The 25,453-nt window shown below is 41.8% G+C and overlaps 1 protein-coding gene and 1 long non-coding RNA gene across 2 annotated transcripts in view; both read left to right on the top strand.

Moving 5' to 3' along the window:
* The window catches only part of LOC127961833 (obscurin-like), a 78,737-nt gene that overhangs the window by 34,763 nt on the left and 18,521 nt on the right, over positions 1-25,453 (top strand). The gene's annotated exons all lie outside the window — the stretch shown is intronic.
* On the top strand, positions 15,762-16,762 carry LOC127961465 (uncharacterized). Its single transcript, XR_008154450.1, has 2 exons — positions 15,762-15,951; positions 16,216-16,762. It is a non-coding gene; the product is annotated as an uncharacterized LOC127961465 (long non-coding RNA).

Here is a 25,453-nt window from a genome sequence, read left to right as displayed (position 1 = left end):
ATAATATGAAATATTAAGATTCTGGGTCTGGGCTATATAAGGCTCAGGTGTGGCTCAGATTTGGGGATTCTGGTTTACTTAAGGCTGAGAAGTTAAATCCAGGTTTTTAAATCTTTTTTTATTTATTTTTTATTTCGGCACCTCACCAAGGTAAGTTTTTTTCCTGTCTTCTAAAGACTTTCAAATAATTTTATATATTTTATTTTTCAACTCATCTGGATTATTGTAGATCATTGTATTGTTCAATCTTTATTCTCCGCTAAGAGCACTTAGGTCTGCTGACCATTTGCTCTTAGTTTAAGTTGAAGAGCCTGATTGGTTGGTGGGCCTGAACCTGGAATAGTTTGCCACTTTACATTAGGCAGGCTCAAACACTCAAGTATAGGTCTCTGCAGGAAAGTAATGGGAGTTACAAGATCAAGGTGTTTTTACACCATGATACCTGATTGGTTGATGTAATAGTGATGTTAGGTTTAGGGGTGGGGTTGGGTTGGGTAAGGGGGATCATTTAGATTGCATGATTCAGAAACACCCATCAGTTTTAAACCACCCACATGCTGATAAACGCCCACTTTTGCTCTGCAGAGACCTAAGTCTCCAAACACTTGCTGTTTTTAAATCTAACCTAAAAACATACTTTTGTAGTCTGGCATTTGATGCTATGTGAGAGCTGCTATTGTCTTCTCTTGTGTCATCAATATTTTTATTATTTTATATGTGTAAAATGCGTGAACGAATCATTTAAGTCGGAGATTTTCCCGATGAATATATTTACAGTAGCCCTACAGTAATGAGTTCAGCTGTGCGAAAGCGCACGTGTGTGTGTGTTTGAGAGAGAGATGTTCTCGCTCCACGTTCATCACGAATCACACAACGCTGATGTCCTCTACATGTGTCCCTGTTCCACTTTGATAAACACTTGCTGTTTTTAAAAAAAGTTCTTTATAAATAAACTTTGACTTGATTTGACTGTCTCTTAAATTTCTGCTCTTAACTTGTTGATAAACGTTATGCATCTTCAACAAACAGCAGATAATTTCTCATCTTTCCCAAATATATCTTAAAATCCATCAACAATGGGAAGTGACTCAAAAAGTTTTTTATTTTTAATAAGTTGCCAAGAATACAAATCATTACAAGTCAAAAAGTTTTTTGGGTCCCACTTTATATTAGGTGGCCTTAACTACTATGTACTAACATAAAAAATAAGTACAATGTACTTATTTAGTTCATATTGTATTGTAAAACACTTTTGCTGCTATTGAGGTGGGATAGGGGTAAGGTTAGGGAGAGGGTTGGAGGTATGGGTAAGTTTAAGGGTGGGTTAAGGTGTAAAGTATGGGTCAACAGTGTAATTATAAATGTAATTACAGAAATTAAAAACAGATTTAATTACATGTCATTTTTTTTTATATAAGTACAATGTAAAAACATGTACACAATAAGTACATTGTAGTAAATTATTAATTACAATTAATTACTATGTAATTAAATACATAGTAGTTAAGGCCACTTAACATAAAGTGGGTCAATTTTTTAAATATTATAAATCCAAAGTAATGGAAATAGAGGCCATTTATTAAAACAGTCCATCATAACAAATGATCAACTAGCATTATTAAGTGCACAAGTACAGTATGTCTAATTTTACCCGCATACATAGACACATAAAGCAACATATAGGCTACTATATCTAAACCGCTTGATCTTGTATAAATGTGAACTACACCTGTATTACCTCACATCTATAATCTGCTAAATGCAACTGTAAAAAAACAAGATATAATAATATATACAGTATAAACGTTAAGTTGATCTAACAGTAAAGCTTATTTAAAAACATTTTAAAAAGCGCTAAACGAATTTGACTTGACTAGTGTGGCGAGTGCGTGTGTGAGTCAAATGAAAACATGCACTACCATTTAAAGATTTTAATTGAGGTGTGACCACACCAGTTGCACCGCTTTATAGGCGCAATATGTAATTTTTCTGCTTTAAAAATAGCAGAAATCACTATATCTATGTTATAATTTTTTTTTTTAGTTGTGTATTTACATCATCCCGACAGTTTCCACGAACTTTCAAATTCGGAAAAAATTATAGTTTAATTAGAATGTAGGGGATTTACATTTTCTATTATGTGGAGACTTGTGCTGAGTCCCAATTCGCACACTATCCGTCCTAAATAGTATGCGATACTAGAATTAGTACGTCCCAAATCGTAGTATGTTGAAAAGAGTATTCCAAAGTGTAACGTCCCGCATATGTCTAGAGGGTAAGTGTGGACGCAACAAATGTAAAATATTTTAAAGAGCGTTGCTCTGAGTCCTGCTACAGCACCACAAGCAACAAGTTGTCCAGAAAAAGATTTTATTATTTTACAGCTCATGGAACACGTACAAAAAAAGAAAGGAAGCATTAACTTCAGGAGAGTATAAGGCCAAAACAACAAACAAAACAAGCTAACTGAAATTAATGACCTGTAACTATACTAACAAAGAAAAAGAAAACAAATAAGAGTTTTATACCCTAGCTCCCTTCCTAGCCCAAAACAGAAGAAAACAGGGTTAAACAGAAATGGCATCTACCTCACTACAGCTTCCAAATAAAAACAAAAAAACAAAACACAAGTAGTCAAACATTAAAGTAGCCGCTAAAAGAGATGTTAATAATAGCAGCTACAAACTAACTAAAATAACGAAAGGTAAGTATTAAAGAAGATCACAATGAATAACTACTACTCTTGGGGAAACGTTCTCTCCTCTCTGGTAGCTGGAGCTCTGCTTTTATTCGGACTCTCTCTTGATTGGTAAGCAGGTACAGCTGGAAGAAATCAACTACCTGCCAGGCAGTTTGAGGAGAAATCATGAAAAAAACACGGAAAGAAACACACATTAAAAGAATATAAATCAATGAAGACTTCGTCTCCGGACGTAACTCCCCCACCCGTAGTTACAAACTATGATTTCTTGTAGTTTGTAAAAGAGAGAAACAAGGTTCAGTCATCAATATGAGCTCTTGATAAAGCATCTGCTACTACATTCTCCACTCCTTTTTTATACTTTATATCAAGAACAAACTCTTGCAGCATAAGAGACCATCTCATTAATCTCTGGTTTGAGTTTGCCATCCGAGACAGGAAGATGAGAGGGTTGTGGTCAGTGTATACAATAATAGGACCCATATTACAGTTACCCACGTAGACCTCAAAACTTTGCAGGGCCAACAACAGGGCGAGAGCTCCCTTTTCGATGGTACTGTAATTTCTTTGGCACCTGGTGAATTTCTTCGAAAAGTAGCATACTGGATGTTCAATTCCCGCTTTGTCATCTTGGAGCAACACTGCCCCGGCACCCACGCCGCTATCATCCACCTGTAGCTTAAAAGGCAGACAAAATTCGGAGCAGACAACACAGGAGCATGACATAACAGATCTTTAGCAGAATAAAATGCAGCTTCACTCTCAGCATTCCACACAATCTTCTGTTCTGCTTTAAGGAGATCAGTTAAGGTTGTGACAACAGTAGCAAAGTTCTTACAGAAGCCACGGTAGTACCCGGTCATCCCTAGAAAACGGCGCTACTCCCGCTTGTTACTTGGCTGTGGGAAATCGATTATAGCCTGTATCTTAGCTTGCACAGGCCTCACTTGGCCCTGGCCAACTAATTTGCCGAGGTAGGTCACTCTTGCCTTAGCAAATTCACACTTAGCTAAGTTTAAGGTAAGCTGGGCTTCCAGCAATCGTTTGAACACCAACTCAAGACTTTGAACATGTTCCTCCCACGTTACAGAGTAGATAACTATGTCATCTAGATAGACTTCACAGTTAGGCACACCCGACAGTACCTTCAGCATCAACCGCTGGAATGTTGCCGGTGCATTTCGCATTCCAAATGCCATAGATTTATACTGTAGGAAACAATCAGGGGTCACAAACGCTGAGATTTCCGAGGCACGGGGGGTGAGAGGAACTTGTCAGTATCCTTTTAATAAGTCTAGCTTGGTAACAAAGTTGGCTGACCCCACTCGGTCAACACAGTCCTCAATTCGAGGAAGAGGAAAGGAATCAGGCTTAGTTACAGAATTCACCTTTCTAAAATCAGTCCAAAATCGCCACGAGCCATCAGGTTTGGGTACGAGCAAACATGGTGAACTCCATGGACTTTGACTTGGCACTGCGAAGCCGTGAGTCAACCAATATTCTACCTCGGTTTTCAAAACCTGACGCTTATTGGGATTTGCACGGTATGGATGCTGTTTGATAGGCCTGCATTCACCAACATCAGTGTCATGAGTGACCACAGTAGTTTGTGATGGTACATCATTAAACAGCATATGATACTTTTCAATTAGCTGGACCACACGATCACACTGGGGGGCAGACAGATAAGATAGATGTGACTGCATGTTAGGCAAGAAGGCAGAGTTAGACAGTGTATCACATGAAGCAATGGCATCTTTACTCCAAAGACCATCTAAATCAGGAGAGTACACAGAAGACAGATTAACAGCAGTGGTAGCAACAACAGGGAGAGGGTCAACAGGATCATGTTGAGACGTATCACCATTTCTACCAATGTAAGCCTTAAAGCTGCAGTAGGTAACTTTTGTAAAAAAATATATTTTTTTACATATTTGTTAAACCTGTCATTATGTCCTGACAGTAGATTATGAGACAGATAATCTGTGAAACACTCAAGCTCCTCTGGCTCCTCCCAGTGGTCCTATTGCCATTTGCAGAAAATCCATCGCTCCTGGTAAGAAACAACCAATCAGAGCTGCGGTCCGTAACTTTGTTTGTGTTCAAAATGTAGAAAAATGTATATAATAAGCAAGTAGACCATGAATCCATTTTCCAAACCATGTTTTTAGCTTGTCCTGAATCACTAGGGTGCACCTATAATAAGTGTTTATATTCGGACTATTTAAGACTGCTTCGGGGGGTGCCCCAGTACCGTTGTGATTCTTCATAGACATAAACAGAGAGAAGTAGTTCCGGCTACGATGTTCTTCCGCAAGACGCAAGCAGTTCTGTTTATTAACCACTAGAGCGTCAAAAGTTACCTACCGCAGCTTTAAGTATATTAAGGTGGCACACACGAGTCTTACGCTTACGATCGGGAGTAGAAACTACATAATTTGTGTCACTCAACTTCTCAATCTGGTAATCTCAATAAGGTCCAGAAAATCTTGCCTGCAAGGGTGAACTAGGCAGAGGAAGCAGTGTTAAGACCTTATCACCAGGCTGGAAGTTACGCTGAAGACTACCCTTGTCGTAGCAATGTTTCATTTTGGACTGGGTTTCAGCAAGATGAACTCTAGCTAACTCCCACGCTTTGTGTAGATGCTCCCGTACAGTACTCACATAGTCTAGCACAGACTTACGAGGACATTCCTTAGTTAGAAACTGCTCATTTAGAAGTTTTAATGGGCCATGAACTGAATGGCCAAAAACCAGCTCAGCAGGGCTAAATCCCAGGGATTCTTGAACGGTTCTTCTCACAGCAAACATCAAAAATGGCAAACCCTCCACCCAATCTTTACCAGTCTCAGTTCAGTATGTATGCAGAAGAGACTTCAGGGTTTGGTGGAATCGCTCCAGAGCTCCCTGTGTCTCTGGATGATATGCAGTGGAAAACTGGTGCTCTACACCCAACGCTTTCGTTACCTCCTTAAATAATTTAGAGGTAAAATTGGACCCCTGGTCACTTTGGATGTCTCTTGGCAAGCCAAAAACTGAACAGAACTTGAGCTCACGGGTTACAGTTTTAGCTTTGATATTCCGCAAAGGAACAGCTTCAGGGTAACGAGTACTAGCACACATAATTGTTAAAAGGTATTGGTGTCCGGTTTTAGCTTTAGGCAATGGGCCTATGCAGTCAATAATAAGCCTCTCAAACGGTTCTCCAAAAACTGGGATGGCTGTAGTGGAGCAAGTGGAATTGTTTGATTGGGCTTTCCACCTAACTGACAGACATGACAGGAGCGTACAAACCTAGACACAGCAGTTTTCATGCCCGGCCAAAAAAAAAAGTGTCTGGCAATTCGATGATACGTCTTTGTGACACCCAATGTTCATGGATGTTCATGGGCCAATTTCAAAATCTGATTACTGTATGCCTCAGGTAACACAATTTGGAACACAGTCAAAAATTCTGCATCTGTGGCATGTGGTTTCCACCAACGCATGAGAACATCATCCCAAAAATAACCAACTGTTATCTGAGGGATTACAGCCTTGTCCACTGTACCACCAATAAATGTAGCAAGTGACCGATCAGAACGTTGTTCAGCAGCTAACTGGGTTCTATTCACTTTTAAAGGGAGTTTACCTTCACTACTCATGCCACTTAATTCTGACGAAACAGGACTGATATAGAGCTCACTCTCTACAGTCTGTGGAGAAGACAGAAAGGAATCAGAGATATCAATCACATTTTCAAACTTCTGTGATTGAGCACGAGTTATGGCACATGCCGGAAAAGTAATAGAATGCTGCATTAGGCTGTTTTGAGCAGACCAGTCAGGATCTTCAGATACAATTGGAGAAGGAAAGACTTTGCCACCTGCTAAATCATTTCCTAAAATCATGCTTACCCCTTCGACGGGCAGTTGTGATCGCACACCAATGTTCACGCAACCAGAAACAAGATCAGACTTTAAATAAATACTATGCAGCAGAAGTGAAATGCAGCCCAATTCAATCCCACGGACTAGTACACTAGAACCAGTGTAAGAATCAGCGGAGAATGCAAGCACTGTACAAAAGGCTCTGCCTACTCTAAGTCCCGGATGATTCTGACCAATCAGAGAGTTTAGCGCAGCTCCAATGGCATCACGTGAGGCAGATGTGAATCGCAGGTTAGAGAGAGACGCAGCAGCGCAAGTGAGCGCACATGGAGAGTTTGCAGCTATATTCTAGTTTCAGAGTTCAGAGTACTTTAAAGACATTGACTTCGAGTTATACTGGGTTACAGTGTGCGTACATGTGAAGTAAGTAACCGCTATATATATATTTTTTCTGTTATTGTTGAGTGATCAGCTGTTACTCTTGTGCCAATTAAGAAGTAGCCAACTAGCATAGCACTGCCTGTATTTCCTGCTCGATTTAGTGCATTCACTAGTATTTCTGTGAAATTCCTTGTTGTGAGATGCTTATAATGCTATACATGTGTTAGTGAATATTAACCTTATTATCATTGGGGCGTTATGTGATGGTTCTTATTTGCATGTAGCGATCATCCCCTTAGTACATGTCCAGGCATGTTACCCTGCTCTTTGCCGCATTCACGTGCATTTAGAGCATAAGCACCCATGTTAAATAGTGTAATATAGCACTGTTTTGAGTTGTTATATTTATATTGTATGCTGTTCAGTGTTTTAATGTTTATTATGGAACATTGTATATTCATATCATTAAGTTTATTTCTCTTGTTTAATCCATTTCAGAAACCACACATATGTGTACCCGCAAAGTCTTCAGTAAATCAAAAGTCAACCAACTACATTGTGTACCTCTCTTCAATTAAGAAATCATCTCACTCAGCCCTGACAGACTGCCTACAGTGTTTCACACCCCCATAATTAATACACCTACGAACCCCTACATTTCAAGCACGTTGTCTAAAGTTAAGGACTGTGCTGCTCCTGTATCTCTAAGCATCAGGATTGGCCTAAAGTCAGAATCTTCAGAAAGCGCTAACGAGCTCCTCATTACAAATGGACTGAAAGTACTCGGGCAAAATTGTAAACTTACAGCACTCTCAGGAACAGCATTAATGAATGGTACACTTTTAGATTTAGCAGAGTTTTTCTGTTTCCAGGCTTTGCAATTTGAAATAAGATGCCCTGGGTCAAGAACGTAAAAACATACCCGCTTATCCTTGATTTTCCTGCAGCCTGGCAAACTCGGTTTAACAGGGTTAGCCACCGACAAATTCTTAGCGAATTTCTCATCGGAGGAGAAAGTTTTAACAGAACGCATAGAAGGAAAAACAGTTCAGTGCGTAAGCACATACTCGTCTGCCAAAACCGCCGCCTCCGCAAGCTTACTCACTTTTTGTTCATTCATATGAACTACGACGCCCTCAGGAACACAACTCTTGAAATCCTCCAGCAACAAAAGTTCTTGAAGTTCTTCAAAAGCCATGACCCTGCTTGCGAAGCACCATTTCTCAAACAGTACCCCCTTTACCCTTGCGAACTCAGTAAAAGTTTGGTTAGGCAGCTTCGAACACAGCCTAAACTTCTGCCTGTACGCTTCAGGGACTAATTCATAGGCACGGAGCACAGCGGATTTAACAGCATCATAATCTAACGAACTCTCAACTGGCAATGGCGCACATGCCTCGAGCTTTGCCAGCAATATTGCTCTGCACCAAAAGAGCCCACAAATCCTTTGGCCAGTTCAATTTTGTGGCAATACGCTCAAATGCTACGAAGTATGCATCCACTTCACCTTCACGAAAGGGGGGGACCAATCTCACATACCTACTTACATCAAACGCCGTTTCTACTGGTGCAGGAGCACTGTCTGAGGGAGGATGAGACCTAGGCAAAGGAGTCGGCCTACTATGAAGAGTCTGAGCTTCGAGATCCAACTTTCGAAGCTTAATATCTCGATCTGCCTCAATTTCTAGAGCTCTCAACTTTAACCGCTGAGTTTCATACTCCTGCTTCTTGAGCTCAAGCTCTAATTCTTTTAAACGAAGTGCAGTCAAAGGATCAGAACTTGCGTCGCCACCTTCACTAGGAGAAATTGACTGTTCTACCGTAGCTTCCCCACCCACGTTAGAATCTACTGGCAAAATACCTTCTTGAACAAGCTTTCGGTACAACTCATCTTTGATACGTTGTTTCTTGGCCTCCTTGCTGACAGGAATATTAAAAAACTCTGCAATCACAATCAGATATTTTTTTCTACACCTGTCAAACTCTTCCACTGTCGGAGACAAAGCAAACTTAACCAAATCAAATTCCATTATTCAAATTATAACTTATACACTTCCTCACCCACACAAGTTCGAAGCTGCTGAAAAACTTACGAGACCCAAAAACAAAATTTAGGTTAAGAGAAATTAACTAATGTTCCACGAAATAATTGAACGAATGGACGAGCCCCCAATTGTTACAAAGATACCCGGATGGTCTACTATTTCCGGTTAGAATTCGAAGTGCAGATCAATGCACACTCTAATTGCTAATATTGCCCACAACCCATTGCGTGCGGGAGGGAGGAGCTTTTGGCGATGGCTTTGCGGTAAACATGGCAGCCGGATGCAGCAGCGGAGATGTGCCCTCAGCTTTTAAGTGTAAGAATTCAAATGTTTAACCCTAATTAAAGTTATATTTTATTTCATTACACACATTGCACATGACCGTCAGAACCAGCCACCTCACAAACGACCTGCGTTTGGTTCTACGACGCCGCTGCCCTGCTTCTTCACTCCTCAACTTGGAAGAACACATTGTAAAATGTACTGTGAAAAAAAAAACGATGAGAAAAAAATATGGGAATAGTAAATAAAATTTTATTGGACATAAAGAATGAATGAAACGTTAACAGTTGTGGTGTGCGTAACTAGGCAACCAAGTTGTCGTTCATGTTGCAAGACGTCAACGAAGTATGTCCCAGAACGTGCATACTCTTTTGCTACACACTCAAAAGTATGTACTTTTTCCTCACAAAAAAAGTACACACTTTTAGGTCGTAGTACAAGTAGGCGAATTGGGACTCAGCGCACTATTTTGATGTTTGTCATGGGCGCCGCCATTTTAGGTTTACATATACACACTTCAGGTGGCTGCCGTGTATTGAGTAAATCTTGAAGCCCACCTCGCTGATTCTTGAGCATTCCACATTGCAACACGATAGACACAACATACAACTAGGTTTACAGTTGTACAGAGACCAAAAGCATTGGGTGGGGGGACTAGGATCCTGTTGCTCACTCAGTCATCCTTAGTATAGTGCTGAATATTTCCCCCACAAGGCGGTGGCATATTCCCCTCCGCCACAAGAAGACACGGCACGTTTCTTTATTTCCGTTTTGTCGCCCGTCTATGGCGTCATGTAAACTTTGACCCCTCTAGTTTATCTAACTTCCTGGGTAACCGCCAAATACAAAGGTGAACAGAAGCAAAGATGAGACGAAGAAGAAAAAGTAGTAGCCTTGATCGAGACTATTATATTTTATATTTATATTGTTTATATATGTATTTATACCTCAATCAATAACTTAGTTATGGATCATGATTATGCTTTGCCTGCACGTTCTGTGAAGCGCAAACGTACGGGTGAAATAAATGACCCGAGATGGTTTTGGGACAACAGAAGCAACAAGACACGGGTAAATATTGGAGTTGCATTTCCAAGATAGAGAGAGCTTCGTGACAAGCTGAAACTACAGAGAGATGCCGAACTCGCTTGCATTCTGATAAACAGGTATGCATCCATTCAGCTAACTCGATCTATCCGTATATTTTGTGAAACGATGATTTCGTGTAAAACACGGACGGACTAGCTCTTATGTAAATCTACATTTGTTCTATTTCTAGCTAAATAAAGTAGCTTCAAATGCAGTTCTTTAACTTGTTCGATATCATAGTATAACGTTATTATAATTATTAACGAAAGGCGACCATGTTTTTTAACATATTACTACTAGCTAGATGGAATATTGATTTGATAGGGGTCTCATAATTCATATATCTCTCTGTTCGAAAAGACGTGATTGTCAAAATACTAAGTTAGAATGAGTGAGGAATGTGGGAAGCGACAGAGCGCGTGTTCCAATGAACAACAACTCCCATGAGCCTACGCTCTTTCCCGACATCATCAAAGTACGTCTTATGTTATTATTTTGATTGAGTGACCCCTGGTGGCCAAAAATCCCATACTGTACATTTAAGGACAGCCCCGCTCATCACATTGTCATATGTCCACCAAACAGAGACAGAAGAGAGAGTTTACTTTTTTCTTTTGTTTAAACAAGAAGTGTTGAGTCTATAACAGTCTGTATGACAGCGTGTCATTAATAGATCAGTATGGAGCTCAGTTCACTTCCTCTAATACTCTGTGAGTACTATTTTCTCATTTATGTACTATATTCATAATGATGTATTGCATGATTGTATTGTATTTAATCTTACCTATTTCACATTTTTAATTATTTATGCTGCTAATAAGCTGTACAGAGTATCAAATCAATCCATATAAAGACTTGGCTTTCCTTAAATATTTTAATCTTCAATGAAAAGAAAACTGAAATCTTTTTTTTTTTTAATTCCCCAAAAATGGATTTGGAAGGGATGACACTGTGTTTGAAATCATGGGTAAAAAAAAAAACCTTGGCTTCATTTGATGATGGCTTAAAGTTTGACCGACAAAAAAATTCAGTTGTCAAAACTTGCTTTTTTCAGCTGTATCTGCTTTCGAAAGCTAAACCTTTACTCTCTTTTAAAGATTTTTAAAAAGTAATTCATGTTTTTATTTCATCTAGGCTGGACTACTGTAACTCACTTTATTTTTGGATTAGCCAGACAGCTTTATCCCGCTTGCAGCTTGTTCAAAATGCTGCAGCTAGACTCTTGTGTGGGGTCAAAAGGAGGGCGCATATTACTCTTATTTTATGCTCGCTACATTGGTTGCCTGTTTGCTTTAGAGTTGATTTTAATCTGTTACTGATTGAATATCAACCAACTAAATCTCTTTGGTCTTCCAACCAGGATCTATTGTTTTACCCCAAAGTCGAGGCTTAAGTTCAGGGGAGATTGTGCTTTCTGTATTGCCACTGTCCATTACACAAGCCTCTTCTCTTAATATTTTTAAGTCCAGGCTAAAGACATTTTTATTTTCAAAAGCATTTGGCTGTTGAGATATTTTTATGATTTTATAAATTTTCTGTTGGTTTGTTTTGTGTTTTCCTCTGTTTTTAATGACCTAATGGAAAGCACATTGGTCGACGGAAGTTGTAATTAATTGTGCTTTATAAATAAATTGTCATTGTCTTTAGCTCATAATATCAGTATGTGAAGATAGAATACTCTGATGTGCTGTCTTTGTTTTCTTCAGTTGATCTTCACTAACAGGTAGTGCGTCTACATGTAGTCTTTACTTGTGATATATAACTTATGAGCTGAACATTGTTGATTTAATATCAGTTTTTGTTGATCTTGGAATTGTTTTGTTGAATAGTTAAGCAGTATAATAACCATATGTAGATGATGCTGTGAGAAGACTCGTGCAAACTATGACCACAGTGATGTCACTTCCACCATGAATCACTGATGACATGGAAAATAAGATCTGTATTCATCCATGGCTTTATCTGTATCATGACCCGTTACATAGATATTCTTAGTAGTGCACATAAATGTTCTTCACACTTCTTTGCTCACCTCAAACTTTCCGTTTGTTATCGACTGCTATAAAGATCTGAAGAGGAAATTCAGAGGACAAAGCAGGTGTCTGTTTATATCTCCAGTGCTGTTCAACACTACAACAGAGATACAATAGATACTACTTGTCTTACAGCCAGTTGCGGCTGGTGCAAAAAAATATTAGAATTTAATTATTTTTTATTAATATTGCCTAATTACTGGCCAGTAGCACTACTTAAAAATACATTTTGCTCTACCATTCATTCTTGCTTGCTAATTTTTCAATGGCCTTCTGGTTAAAGCCTGTCATGAGAAGCACCTCTCAGCTTCTGCTGTTGACATGGGTGTGGTTACAAGAATCTTTAGGAGAGTTACAGTCTCTGAAAAGACTTCCTCAAGATTGTTCTCCATAAACAGCTGGAGCATATTCAATGCACCGCAACTGGCTCTGAACTCTTCCTTGCAGTAGATGAGACTAAGCTCTTGTCTTCAGCTTACTCCTGTCAAGCACTGGATAGGCCTTCAAACTTCTGCTCTATGCATCTTCAGGAAACATCATTTTGTACTGTTCAAACCTGTCTGCTTGCAGCACAGTGGCACTAATGAGGTGGTCTGTGAAGGAGAACCTTTCCAATAGGTGTCTGAGTGTGGTATCACAGACCAACGCAGTAAAGATCAAGGATAAAAACAAATTATGTAGTGATGTCAATTTCAACTGCTACATTTAAAATGACCGATTTAGGTTATAAAGGGAGTCCACTGTTTCAGTGTTTAAATCTATAATTTCTCAAAACTTCACAAACATGTCAAGCTTCATGAACTGTCTCAGGTTATGAATGTAACCATAGTTCCCTGAGTAGGGAACGAGACACTGCGTCCTCTAGCTCCCTGCCATGCTTCGGACGCAAGCTTCAGACGAAGTAGATAATGACGTGCTCTCCTGGTGCTTATTAATAGTCACGCCGGTAGTGACGTCGGAGGCTGTCGCTGGCCAGCAAGTTGGTGTTTTTTCAATGTATGCTTCAGACACGGGTCACGACGAGATGTTCCCCTAGAGGACTCAGTGTCTCGTTCCCTACTCAGGGAACTATGGTTACATTCGTAACCCGAGACAGTTCCCTTTCGAGGGAACTTCGAACTGCATCCTCTAGGGGTCGCTTTGGGGAACAGTATACCCACGCCACCATGCTGAGGGGAGTGCAGGACAGAATCATGGCGAGCACTAAGTACTAACTCAACCATTTCCATGGGAGTTGCCCCTGGGACATTAAGACGGCTGTCTGTGACAGTACCCTCTTATGGCCAAAAGGCCTAAGCTACATATCCAACTTAATTGTTAGGGCCTCGGCCCGGGGTAGAGCTGAAGAAGGCTTGGAATCAGGAAAGATTCCTTTAAAGGGATACGGCTAAGAACCTAGCATTTCTACCAAGTCTTGTCTGTCACACAGGGGCTACTGCTAGCTTACGCATAAGCTTGCTGAAAGACCTTTCTCACCAGTTCTCTAGTAGCAACACCCTGTTTAGATAGGTATCCGAGGATACATAGGTGGAGTGGCGCCCAAGATGAACGGGGCTTTTACCAAGTCAAGAAAGAATACTAGCGTGCGAACTTACCACAGTGTGGATTTCAGAAAGCGTGCACAGCATGGATTTTCAAATACTGTTCTAAGGAGGGGCTCTCGTGGCACTCTGATAGAGCAGCTAATAGATGGAATGGTGTATCTCAAAACAGTATGATTGAGAGTAATCAACTCGATCTATGGAAACAATACTGGAGCGCTCTGGGGAAAAAACAGAGAACTCAGTCTCATATGAGAGGAGAACTCCAAGCTCAGAGTAGCGCGCTCATAGGCGACCCTTTTTTGGAAAAAGAGGAGTGCTGCTAAATTACCATGAGAATCACCCAAATAGCCCCTCATGTTGAGGGAAGCTATGCTTGAAGTGTATAAACAAATACACACTGGATGAATGGAGCCCAGAGAACCAAGGTCTCAAGAAAGGGAACGAAGCGGAGCATGTAACCCTTATCGTACAGGTTTTTAGAAAGTTTGCAGAGTCTTGCGTGCACACTGACCACCATGTGGTTTTGAGAAAGTACACAAAGCTACTGTATTTAAAGGTTCCTAACCATCGCAGAGGCACTGAATCGCACAGGAGAGGCAAGCTCAATTTTACAAACCTCGGGCGAGGGGAGCACCACCTTGAGGCAGCATATACAAGAAGACTTCTGTAACTGCCATCTCCACTTTCCGCTAGATGCGACAGCACCACTAAGCGGCCAGGAGACCCCTCACCCACCCTCCTGCACTGGAGCCCCGCTCAAGGGGCACCTCCTCTTAGTCTGGACCATCGGTAGGGTGGTTGCTATGAATATAGAACAATAAAAACATTATAGGTCCAGCATAGGAGACTGTTATGCAAGAGGTTTCCACCTAATCTCGATCAGGTGGAGAGCTGGTGGTTACAGGGGAATTAGGAGGATAAAAGCAGGATACAAGAAGTTAACCCCTCTGAGGTTATGAGGCTATTTTCTCCTGATAACCTCTTAGACTCCAGAGGTTTAAAAATCCCCAAAGGGAACGAGTAGATGTCACAAGGTGACGATCTTTAGGGGCGGAACCAAAATTCGGGAAAACAGAACACCGGAACTTCCGGTAGCGCCGTAAGAGGGAAAATCAGGGAATTCGATGCACCTGTGCCTAGTTAGGGACAGCGGTTGGTGATCGGAGGATACGCTGGACAAGGCAGTACTTAAGGCCAAGTTATTTCACAGTCTGGGAGCTCTTTCTGGTGTGTGAAGCACTGTGTCGTGCCCGTCTTGGTGCGCTGCTGGTGGCTGTCTAACTCTCTCTCTCCCTCAGGCTGGAATTGTATGATTGTGAAGACATCGCGAACCTTAAAGGTTGAGAAGTGAACGGATTATACGGCGAATTGAGACGACGTGAAAAAGGGGATTGGAAGCGGCATTGATGTGAGTACTAAGAGCAAGCCGAAAGTGCCCTGTATATTGACCTGGCGTTGTGTAGATCTCCCCAGGAGGAGGAGGGCGGCCCTACCCCTAATATAGCGTGGTGGGAGAGCCGAAGGAATACTTATTGAAGTAGTCACAACGACGACATCACTAGCTAGGCCGCATATTCCATCGCCAGATCCGAACCAAGCGAAGTGAAGGAAGACGGGTGTCCTTTTCGTACACTGAGTGTGGTGGGTGAGTCTTCGTGCTGTGAAAACCTATAATTTTGACGTGGTGCTGTATATTGCTGTGGGTTGCTGTGTATTGCCGTGTGTCCTGTCAGATAAACCCCCGCCTTCACGCACTCCGTCGCGGGTGGACAAGGAGACTGCTGGTTCTAGCCTAGTTCAGTACAGTATATGTTGTGAGCGTGCTTCAGATCTCCGGAGATAGCACGGTACGCTGTGTTCAGCCCAGAGGTGGGAGCTATTCAAAGCAAACTAACTGTGCGTTGTGTCCAATCTGATACCTGTGGAGAGAAAAGGAAAGAGAGAGTGAGTAACACAAGGAGAAACAGAGGAAACCTGTACTTACAGTACGCTGTGTTCAGCCCAGAGGTGAGAGTCATTCAAAGCAAACTAACTGTGCTATTGTGCCCAAGTTGATACCTGTGGAGAGAAAAGGAGAGAGAGTGAATAACACGAGGAGGAATAGAGCGAACCCTGTACTTACAGTACGTTGTGTCCAGCCCAGAGGTGAAAGCCATCCAAAGCAGAGTAACTGTGTTTTGTGTCCAAGTTGATACCTGTAGAGAGGAGGAGAGAGAGTGGATAACGCGAGGAGAAATAGAGCGAAACCTGTACGCTGTGTCCAGCCCAGAGGTGAGAGCCATTCAAAGCAAACTAACTGTGCTATTGTGCCCAAGTTGATACCTGTGGAGAGAAAAGGAGAGAGAGTGGGTAACACGAGGAGAGACCGAGGAAACCTGTACTTACGCCGCTGCCTGTGGAGAAAGAGAAAGCGAGTGAGCACCCAAGGAACGAACTGTGTGAACCAGTACTTACTGTGAGCTGCAATCAGCGAAGAGGTGAGAGCAAAACCAAGCCGAATTAACTGTGCCTTTGCGTCCCAGCCGTTGCCTGTGGAGGAAGAGAAAGAGAGTGAGCACCCTGAGAACGAACTGTGTGAACCAGTACTTACCGTGAGTTGTATTCAGCGAAGAGGAGGAAGAAGGAGGGCGCTACGGATACCTAAGACTCTGGCCGGGCCCCGAGTCCCACGCCCCGGATCCCCGTGGCCCCCTTGCTCCCTGACCTCTTCCCGGCCATAGCCCATCTGGAGGGCCGAGTCAGAGTTTAGTTTTAATTGCCCTTTCCCTATTCCCCAAGCTATTTTTAAATATTTAAATAAAGATTGTTTTATCACTTACTTGTTCTCGTGTTGTTTGGCCATTGGGTTGGCTTTGGGGACCTCCTCGAGGTGGAAGTTGAGAAGGGATGTGGCTTAGTCAAAGCATAGCCGCCCCTGGGTGTGACATAGATAAAGAACGCTGCCTCGTCTAGATCACATCCCTTAGGTTCTGCTTACCTCCTCGTGACCCACGATTTCTCTAACCCCTGCTCACAGGAGGAGCGCGAGTTGCGACAATAGCCCTCTGTGCCCGTCTTTGATCCTCAGATCGAGACAGGCCAGGACTCCTATGTTGTTCGGGCTCAGAAATACTGAAAAATTCAGAAGGCAAAACCTGAGCATCAAGAAGAAAGCCTTTTCTTTCCTCCCGATGTCTGCTAGGTTCATCCACAGATGTCTCTCCGCTGCCACCATCTGCAGTGTGCATTTGATGTAATAGCAGATATTTAAGTGTGCTGCATTAAATCTGCTTGTTTTAGCCAAGATTATGCAACAATATATTTTCCTCAACTATATTTAAGTTCCCTGTTAAAGGAATAACCTTTCAGTTTTGTACATTCCCATTAATTCCCTTATATTCCTGTTAACTCCCATGGAAATTTTCCAACTTTGAAAATTCCCAGAATTTTGCAACCCTATTCATAGGCTTTGATAACATCATGAATTTATTGAGCACTGACTATAGCTTTTAAGCACAGCACTGTGCTGCAATGCTAGGGCTTTTCACCAAACAAAAATGATAATTTGCTTTATTGCTCAAATCAATATTACCTGTGTGCACTTGAGAACACAGTGACATTGGTAGGCACATCTACATGTGCAGAAATATAGGCAGATAATTTATTAAGGAGTTTGAGAATATATCACACATTATAAGCAATAGTAGGGCTAGTAACTTTACACTGTGCTGCCACTCTTTCCACCACTCCAATAGCACTAGGCAATAGCACACACATTGAATCAAAAGGCTTACTTATTTAAGGTAAACAACTCAAAATTAGGAAGCAAGGGGGGAGCTCGCCCTTTGAGCAATGATCTCAGCTTGTCTTTCCTCATTTCTGCTCTCAGTCTCAGCCTCATCTCCAGAACAGCAGCCAGGACTGGCCAGTGCTGCTACTGCTGGTGTGTCAGAACCACTGGTTGTTTCTGAAACTGGTTAATGTTGGCAACCTGACGTTAGTTGGCCTGGCTCATAATTTACTTACGGCAACAAGCAGCCTGGTTGACAAACTAAGCTAAAGATATAACATTAGCATACACACATTAGGAGCAGCTGTATGGAGTTGACTGCGTTAACTTTAATTGGATATGGGTGCATAACAAGCAAACTCACTTCACCTTTTGGAAAGAAAGTAGTCATCAGCTGCTTCCCCTCATTCTGCCTCCTTTTTTTTTCCTTCCTGTCTTTCTTTTTTTGAAAGCCCGATATGAGGTGTTTCTCAATGTCAAGGAAGGAAGGAATTTCAACCAAGGACTGAGTCCTTCGTTCGAAGAATATCCCATACACAGGAAAGGATGCATATGTGTATCCTTCGCGCTCTTCACGCTCTCAAATCACCCACAATCCTATGCGCGCAGCTTTGCTATCTAGTTCAAAAATGTGGAACGTTAACGTAGTCTGAGCGTTAGCGGTTTTTATTTACGTTACCAAACATTTGTTATAACTGTAGTAAATAAGTAAAGTTTGAAGTTTAAATGCCAGTACAAATTACTACCGTATCGATATTGTAAATTATACAAATGGTTAACTGAACCGGACCTGTCATTTAACAATTGGTTGCGTCATCGGCATTCCTTTTATAATTAACTAGTTAAGATGTCCAAAGTAATTTAATGATACCATTCACAGCGTTATTCAAACGGACCTTTTCACTGACGTAATGACGCAATTACATGCACTTGCTAGCCTGTTCCATTTACGTGTTCTCCATATGCTAAAGAGGAGTCTCACCTAGCCTCTGAAGGAGGTGACTTGGAAGGATCAGTCCTACCAAGGAAGTATCCTTGACATTGAGAAACGTCTTTGGGCTTTTTGCGCAGTATGATCAGGCTCCAAGGCTCTAGACTCTTGTTACTTGTTTGCCGCCGGCTGCCGTCTATGGGCGGACTAAACCATTTGGGGGGGGGTCCAGAGTGTTTGGCACTGAGTTCATTCTCTCAGTTGGTGTTATCAATATATTTTGAAATGAATAATGACATCAATTGGAGGTCCCAATTAATTTGAATTAGGCTACAAAAAAAAAAAAAAAAAAATTGATGGGATTTCAAAGGGCCCTCTCCCTAGACGAGGCCCTGGGTAGTCAGGTCCACTCCCAAACCCCCCTCCCCCCCACTACCACGCCCATGATAATGACTGTCAAGCTTTGGGGCGTTGATCGGCTCTATCTACATTTTCATCTCCAATTGATAATATATATTTCAGCTTTTTGTTTAAAATGTAGTATATAGTAGAATTTTGTTTTCTTGCAGTATTAAACAAAGTGTACTTAAAATGCTACAAGTATTTAATTAGTGAACTATCAGTTTATATATGTTCACTTTTATCATAGTTGCAGTACAAATTAAAAGCATAAAGCTAAACTAGTTTTTGTATTTAAAGTTTACTACTGTTAAACTTGAAGTATACTTGTATACTAAAAAGTGGCCAGTTTAAACATTAAAATGAATGTGAAAGGTTTAAGGATATTCATAGTCATATGGCATTTTGAAGCAGCATCATAAATAAATCAATGTGATTTTCTTTTTGTTTTTGTTTTTTAGTGTTGATTTCCAACATCTCCCCTGGATGCACTCAAGGTAATTTATATTTTTATTTAAATCTTCCCTTCTTTTTTTAAACTGTAAAATTGTATTTGTTGAGCTATTTTGTCTTATTGTACAGATGAGGTGACATGATTCTCACCTCTCAGCCATCAAACATCAAAAGGAAACTTAAAAGTGTAAGAATATCTACAAATTAGTTCAGATGAGTAAAGTCTCTGCAGCAGAATTATGGAACGTGTTAAATAAAGTTTATATTATGTAATGTTCATGTGTACGTGTATTGTGTAATGTTTAGAGTTAATTTTGACAAATGTTGTATTTCCATGCTTTAGAAAGATTCCAGTAAACACTGCTAATAGGAGTAAGAAGTGAAAAGTGGAAAAAATAAAACAATCTGAGAGCAGACCACAAATGTGAAGTGTCTGTTGTCTTTTTCATATTAATACAGAAGAATGCAAGAAAATAATAATAATCACAACCAAGCTCTTGTGACAGATATTCTTGTGATCCTGATGTCATACAAAAACACAAAATTTTACTTTATTTCACTCATGGAAAAAAACAGAGCATGACAAAAACTGTACAGCTCATACAGTCAAACTGACACAAAATGATTATTTGTAGCACAAATGCAATAGCTGACGTTCCTCAAACTGGAAGTGTCGCTCATAAATTAAAACATGGCAGGTTCATAAAAAGGTGGATTGAACAGATTTAAAGGGATAGTTAACCAAAAATGTAAATTTTCAAAACACAAATTAAGATATTTTTGATGAATACTGAGAGCTTTCTGACCCTGCATAGACAGCTACACAACTGAAATGTTAAAGTAGTAAAGAAGTAAGTAATGAAACGTAGTAGAGTCATTAGGGGTTCAACTATAATTTTAAGAAGCTACGAGAATATATTTTATGCGGAAAGAAAACAAAAATAATGACTTTATTCAACAATTCTTGTTTTCCTCATCTTGTCTGCAGCAGTGTGGAGAGAGCAGTGTTGTATAAAGTACCTGAAAGTCATACTCAAGTAAAAGTAGAGATATCTTACCAGAAAATTACTTTGGCAGAAGTTGAAGTCACCGTTTAGAATATTACTTGAGTACAAGCCTTAAATTATGTGATATTTATTCAACTTAAGTACAAAAAGTAATTTTAAAATGGTAAATGTACTTGAGTATTGAAAGTAAAAGTATAAGTAAATGCAAAATGGAAAATAAATATATATATAGATGCAAAACAGTGCTTTTTTTGGAACTATTTTCGTTAGCAAAATTTAGCAAAAACAGGCAATATTATGTCTAAATTAAATTAAATGTTTTCATGCATTTGCAGAAAAATTGTACTCTTTGTGTAATATAGTTTGTTAACTAGGCCCATATTAAATTATATAAATATAAAAAGCATACAGAAGCATTTTTGCAGTCTACAATTTAGAATGCCTGGAATATTGACTTTTAATAAATGAATAAATCAATGTGCGTGCACTCTGTGTGTGATTTGGTGATATAGACTACTTGAGTCAGATTGCACATCATTACAACACTTACCATATTATCACAGACGATGCTATATATCGCACACCCCAGCCTCAACTTAAGTGGGAAATGAAATCATCCACGGTTGTGTGCGGCGCACTCTTGTTTGCATACGAGCTAAGGTGTTTTTATGAGTCTAACTCGCAAACGCAAGATCACTGATTGGTCAAACCTGCTCTCCTGCAGTCTGTGGTGTTCTGACTTTTATATTGTAAGTAATTAATATAACTATGGTGAATGTATTGGAGTAAAAGTATGCATTTTAATTAGGAAATGTAGTGGAGTAAATGTAAAAGCTGACTAAAATATAAAAAATCAAGTAAAGCACAGATACTCCCAAAGAATACTTAAGTACTGTAAGGAAGTACTTTTACTTTGTTTCGTTACACCACTGGGAGAGAGCATCACATGCATGCGTGCGTTCAATGTAAGCAGCAGAACACACATTATTTTTGTTATTTTTGTCGCATGGACTATTTCACCAATGTTTCTGGGTCTGGGAACATTTCAGTTGCATTGCTGTCTATAGAGGATCAGAGAGCTCTCAGATTTCATCAAACGTAGCTTAACTTGTGTTCCAAAGATGAACAAAGTACTTACGGGTTTGGAACTAGATGAGGGTGAGTAATTAATGGCAGAATTTTCATTTTTGGGTGAACTAACCCTTTAAATAGTTTCATTATTAATATACATGTTTTGTTGTTGTTGTTCCGTTCTTTTAGAGAGACCTAAACCTCTTCTGACTGTTCAGCCTGAACCATCACAGATATTGATTGGAGATACAGTCACTCTCACATGTGACATACAGGGTGAAGGATGGACATACACATGGCAGTGTGGAGGTAGAGAGCAGGCCTCTATGGAGAAAGAGTTCAACATCACTGCAGTGTCCACACAGAAATGCAGGTGTTGTGTCAAGAGACAATCAGACACCTCTGAATGGAGTGAAGAAGTGACTCTGACTGTGTTGTGTGAGTCATCATGATCTTGCTCAGCCCCAAAATATGCTCACCTCTGATTCCCAGATGGAACTTGCTCACTTTTATAAATCTAACAAATAATTTCCTGTGTCATTTATCTAATAAAAATATAATGATCCTATATATTAACTTCAGGCCAATGAAACCTTTGCTTGGTGATGGATTATTAATAGCAGTATGACAGAATAGGCTTGACTCATTGCAGATAACATGAATCCAGGCCATTTTAAACCAGATATTTCAGCCTAGAATGCCCCTGGTGACTGTAACATGTTACTAATTTAAATAATAATAATAATAATAATAAATGTATTATTATAAATGTTATTTTCAACTCAAAAGTAAATATGCATGTAATGTAGGCATTTTAAGCAAAATTGTTGTAAAATTACTAATGCCTCCCCCAGTCTCTTTTTGCGTAATAAGTCGGCGAATCTGTGTTTTGGCAGATAAGATCAGCCAAAAAATTTAAATAAAAAAAAAACCTTCTTTAAATGATAAAGGTTGGTGCGGGGTGCATGGTCTAAACAGGTTGTTCCTATTCTCTTAATGAGTAATGGGTGTTTTTTGGGTATAGCGTTCAATAAACCAATCATCGTCTCATCTCCCATTCCCGTCATGGCACGAGTTGCGCTCGTGCCATGATGGATTTGCTATTTACATGGCGGAATTTGGCAAGCGCAAAGACAGAACACAAACAATTCTTATGCATTGCAATCCTTTAATTTTAAATATTTGGCATGTTTGTGTGCTGCTGTGCGTCCCTGTGTTTAATAAGCAACGTGTACGCTCTTTAAATAACAAAGAAAAAACATTGCGCCAGACTTTAGAACAGGTTTGAGTTGGTCTATGGTGCAGTCTATTTTCAGCTCCTTAAAATAGCATTGTGCCTGAACAACTACAACTTTAAAGATCTTCTTTATCCAAGAGCTTGTAACACTCCAAAAAGAAAGGAAAATTTTAATTTAAAACGAGAGTTACCATACGTAACCGAGACGTTCCCTTTCAGTCGGTCACTCTCTACGCCACGTTGGTGACCGACGAATATGGGATCCCTATCAAAGCGCCATGGGTGCTGCCCCTTCCAGTGCCCTGTGCGAGCCGCCTACACCCCTATTAGGTGTAGGCCAAGGCTCAGAAAAAGTAGCTCCACTCACCGTTGTCAAAGCACTACCGCATTGGGTGAGATTGGATAACACTGGGAAAACGTACCCGGTCCGCTTGGAGCCGGGACGCTGCGGAAGCCCCATCCTTCCCGAAGGAGGTCTGGGAGGCAAATACACATATAGCATCCGTTTAGGAGTATAAGGAGAAATTTGAGGTGATTGAAACCCTCTTGGGAAGGCAGAAGTCTGCCGGGGAAACACAGGCTCTAAGGCTATACCGTGGACTATACACATAGGTCCTGAAGCTTTGCGTCCGGTCTACGTAGCACCTTAATTCTCGGACGGGCAGGGCTGGGTCTGCCTCCTCCAGGGGCAGCGCTTGCAGGTTCACCACTTGGTCTTTGAAGGGTGTAGTGGGAACCTTGGGCACTTAGCCAGGCCGGGGCCTCAGGATTACCTGGGAGTCAGCCGGCCCGAACTCTAGGCACGAATCGTCGACCGAAAATGCATGCAGGTCCCCTACCCTCTTGATGGAGACCAGAGCAAGCAGGAGCAGAGTTTTCAATGAAAGAAACTGAATGCAAAGGCTCGAATGGGCCCTGCTGTAGTGATTTAAGCACTAGAGACAGGTCCCAAGAGGGTATACGGGGGGGCCGGGATGGATTTAACCTCCTGGCCCCTCTAAGGAACCTGATGATGAGGTCATGCTTACTCAAAGACTCCCCATTCACGGGGTCATGGTACGCAGCAATAGCAGCAACCTGGACTTTGAGGGTGGAGGGAGACAGCCTTCGCTCCAACCCTTGCTGCAGAAAGGATAGCACGACTGCAATCGGGCATCTTCGGGGGTCTTCTCGGCGAGAAGAACACCACTCAACGAACAGGTTCCACTTCAAGGCATAGGCGTGTCTCATAGACGGTGCTCTTGCCGAAGTGATGGTGTTCACTACCTCTTGAGGTAGGTCACCTAGAAGCTCCGAGTCCTGTCCAGGGACCAAACATGGAGTTTCCAGAGGTCTGGACGCGGGTGCCAAATGGTGCCCCGTCTCTGAGTCAGTAAATCCCTCCTCAGAGGAACCAGCCAAGGAGGGGCTGTCGAGAGGAGCACTAGTTCGGGGAACCAGGTCCGAGTAGGCCAATATGGCGCTACTAGCAAGACTTGCTCCTCGTCCTCCCAGACTTTGCACAATGTCTGTGCGAGAAGGCTCACTGGGGGAAACGCATACTTGCGTAGGTCCCGCGGCCAGCTGTGTGCCTGTGCGTCCGTGCCGAGAGTTCCCTCGGTCAGGGAGTAGAAAACCTGGCAGTGAGAGGTCTTTGGAGCAGCAAACAGGTGTACCTGAGCGGCTCTGAACCACCTCCAAATCAGCTGGACCGTCAGGGGATGGAGTTGCCATTCTCCCGGGAGCATTGCTCGAGACAGCTCGTCGGCTGTACGACTGAGCAGGCCTGGAATGTGAACGGCACGAAGTGACCTCAGAACCTTCTGACTCCAAAGGAGGAGGTGGCGGGCGAGTTGCAAGATGCGACGAGAGCGCAGACCACCTTGTCGGTTGATGTACGCAACAGTCGCAGTGTTGTCCACTCGGACCAGCACTTGCTTGCCTCGTAAGAGACCTTTGAGACGGTTCAAGGCAAGGTGCGTTGCTAACAAATCTAGGCAATTGATGTGCCACTGCAGCTGCGGGCCCGTCCAAACCCCTGAGACTGCATGCCCGTTGTATGTGGCCCCCCAGCCGGTGGTGGAGGCATCCGTGTAAACCACAGCATGCCTGGAGATCTGCTCTAGGGGCAAACCTGCCCAGAGAAATGCAAGATCTGACCACGGAGTGAGGGTTTGGTGACAGGCCAGTGTAATTTGGACCCGGTGAGTGCCGCGCTTCCACGCCCACCACGGGACTCGGCCCAACTTTGTGAGCTCATCATGCACTTCCGGAAAGAAAGGCACTGGCATGGGGTGCTGAGAACCAGCGTGCGCCACCCCGAGAAACCAATCATCCAGCCGCGAGGGCTCGGATCGTGGTGGGGGATTCCACTCGAGCCCTACCCTCTCGGCGGCCCGGGAAAGCATAGCTGCCACTTCGGGATCCGACTCAGGCTCTGTCACCATCCCAGAGGACAGTAGCGCAGCTGAATCGTCATCCGACAGCTCTCCCTCCGATGCTGAGATCGACATCTGGTCTGGCCGAGATGTTCATATTCCCGCAGTGAGAACATGACTCATCCACGAAAGCCACCTCAGCGTGCTCGACGCCCAGACACGTGAGGCAGCGATCGTGACCATCATCCGTTGCCAGGTAACGACCGCACCCAGAAACGCACGGGT

This window comes from Carassius gibelio, chromosome B7, assembly GCF_023724105.1.
Source record: "Carassius gibelio isolate Cgi1373 ecotype wild population from Czech Republic chromosome B7, carGib1.2-hapl.c, whole genome shotgun sequence".
NCBI classification, from domain to species: Eukaryota; Metazoa; Chordata; class Actinopteri; order Cypriniformes; family Cyprinidae; genus Carassius; species Carassius gibelio.
This window is presented reverse-complemented; position numbering and strand designations above follow the sequence as displayed.